This window comes from Babylonia areolata, chromosome 18, assembly GCF_041734735.1.
Source record: "Babylonia areolata isolate BAREFJ2019XMU chromosome 18, ASM4173473v1, whole genome shotgun sequence".
In the NCBI taxonomy this organism is placed as follows: Eukaryota; Metazoa; Mollusca; class Gastropoda; order Neogastropoda; family Buccinidae; genus Babylonia; species Babylonia areolata.
Genome location: NC_134893.1, coordinates 69,203,674 through 69,206,173, shown reverse-complemented (window position 1 = coordinate 69,206,173; position 2,500 = coordinate 69,203,674). Strand labels below are relative to the sequence as shown.

The 2,500-nt window shown below is 37.5% G+C and overlaps 1 protein-coding gene across 1 annotated transcript in view; it reads right to left on the bottom strand.

Annotated features, from left to right (window-relative positions):
- Positions 1 to 2,500, bottom strand: part of LOC143292332 (uncharacterized) — a 51,379-nt gene that overhangs the window by 9,557 nt on the left and 39,322 nt on the right. The window lies entirely within an intron of this gene.

Sequence of the window (2,500 nt, the reverse complement as noted above, 5' to 3'; positions counted from 1 at the left end):
GAGAAAAAAAGAAGAAGTGGTATTTGGAGTTCGTGTGTGTGTGTGTGTGTGTGTGTGTGTGTGTGTGAAAATGACGACTTCAGTTTTGTCCTTATTAACCTCCAGTGCAGACAATACGCATGTAGCTGGTCCTGTTTATTTAGTTGTCCTATTTTTATTGTCGACAGCAGCAAAATGCCATATGTATGTGACAGAAAAGCGATGAAGGGATTTGAGTTTTAGCTGTTTTGTTAATTGACGGGGAATGATCATCGTGTGAAAAATCCTTAAGTCATTCATGAGAGTTATCAAACATGATGGGGGGTGTCACGTTTCCTTGATTTATTCCCTTGGTGTCTGCAATAACATATGTACATCCATTGTTTGTTTTACCACATATTACTGCATTTGATACAATTCATTTATTGTGCGGAAATATTTTCCATTTGTTCGAACTTTATTTCATTTCAGAGGGAGACAACCATACCATAATATCGTGGAATGCTTTATTAGAATCAACAAAGAAGTTCTAGAGGCCGCCATTCCTGTGTGTATATGGTGCAATAAATTGATTTATTGAAATAAATATATTGTTCAGTGGTTCTAACATGCCTCCTGAAACCAACCTGTGTTGGTGACTTATTTGTTTCTAGTACGATTTTATTTTCCTATTGATAATTTCACAATCCAAGTTCTCCAAATGCGTTGTTGATTGTTATACCGCGGTAACTGTATGGTCGGGTCATTACTTGAAAAAGATATTACTTATTCAGTCTCTCCACTGACTAGGATACATAGCAGCATGAAACTTGGTACTGAACAACTTGCATACAAGAGCGCTGATGCTAGACCTGCTAGCTTTGAGCATTTCGCTCCAGATTCTGTCATTGTCAGAGGTTTCGAGGTTCTGTACGGCATGCAATAATCCAATCAATGTCTTACCGTATTATTATCAAGAACACATGCTGGTATGGTCTATACGGCATGCAGTAATCCAATCAATGTCTTACCGTATTATTATCAAGAACACATGCTGGTATGGTCCATACGGCGTGCAGTAATCCAATCAATGTCTTACCGTATTATTATCAAGAACACATGCTGGTATGGTCTATACGGCATGCAGTAATCCAATCAATGTCTTACCGTATTATTATCAAGAACACATGCTGGTATGGTCTATACGGCATGCAGTAATCCAATCAATGTCTTACCGTATTATTATCAAGAACACATGCTGGTATGGTCTATTTCATTCTGCCGTGTTCTCTTTGCATTAAATCTTTCTGGCTTCGTCAACAAAGACTTCATTGCTTATCAGGTTTTCGAAGTGATTAATCAATGTAACTCCGTGTGACTGGGGTGGAGGGAACCCTCCGCGCTCTTTAGTTCTGATAACAACTTTCCACACGCTTTTGTGTGGTGGTGATCCGTTTCTATGTTTAAACTGTCCACCAGTTTATTTCTGTGCGCTCGTTTAGTTTTGTTTATGGCCTTCTTTTATCTATGTTGTTGGGTTTGTTTTGTTTGCATTTTTTTGTTGTTGTTTTTTTTCAGACGAGATTATTCTGAATATCTCTGTTGGGAAGATTTCTGTTCAATGCATTCAATAAAAACCGCTTTTCTTTCTTTGAATGAAACATTCTTGCATGAACGACGTTTTAGTTGGCTTTATTGCTTTTTTTTTTGCTTTTTTTTTTTTTTTTAGTTGAGTGCATTTCTTTTACGTCTAATCGTTGGCTGCTCTGCTACAATAACGGTGTTCGTGAGATTTGTCACAGTTTTAACTCTTTTTTTTTTCTTTGGCAAACTGTACGTTTGAAAACAAAATCATCTTATCTTCTCTCCATTGGACGGAATAACTTCGATTTAAAGGGTTCGATTACTGAGTAATGATAATCGACTTTTATGTCGTGTTTCAAGATTGGAACGTACGCATTGGCAGGAAAGGTACGACACAAATCACCTGAATGATTATCATTATTAATTATTGTTTTCTTTTTCTTGGTAAAGGTGAATGACGCGTATACAACACACAAGAAGGAAGGAAGGGGGGGGAGGGTGTGGAGGGGGGGGGGAGGAAGAACTGAAATCCCACGCAGTCCCGAAACACCCTAGACAAAAAAACAAACATAGAAAGAAACCCAACCCAGTCCAAAACACCTCAAACATACAAACAAACAAAAACCAACAACAAAACAAAACAAAAACAACGCAATGAAGCCCCACAAAGTCCCAAACACCTTAAACAGAAAACAATATGTAAATGAAGCCCTAAAAAGTCCCAAACACCTTAAACAGAAAACAATATGTAAATGAAGCCCCACAAAGTCCCAAACACCTTAAACAGAAAACAATATGTAAATGAAGCCCCACAAAGTCCCAAACACCTTAAACAGAAAACAATATGTAAATGAAGCCCTAAAAAGTCCCAAACACCTTAAACAGAAAACAATATGTAAATGAAGCCCTAAAAAGTCCCAAACACCTTCAACAGAAAACAATATGTAAATGAAGCCCT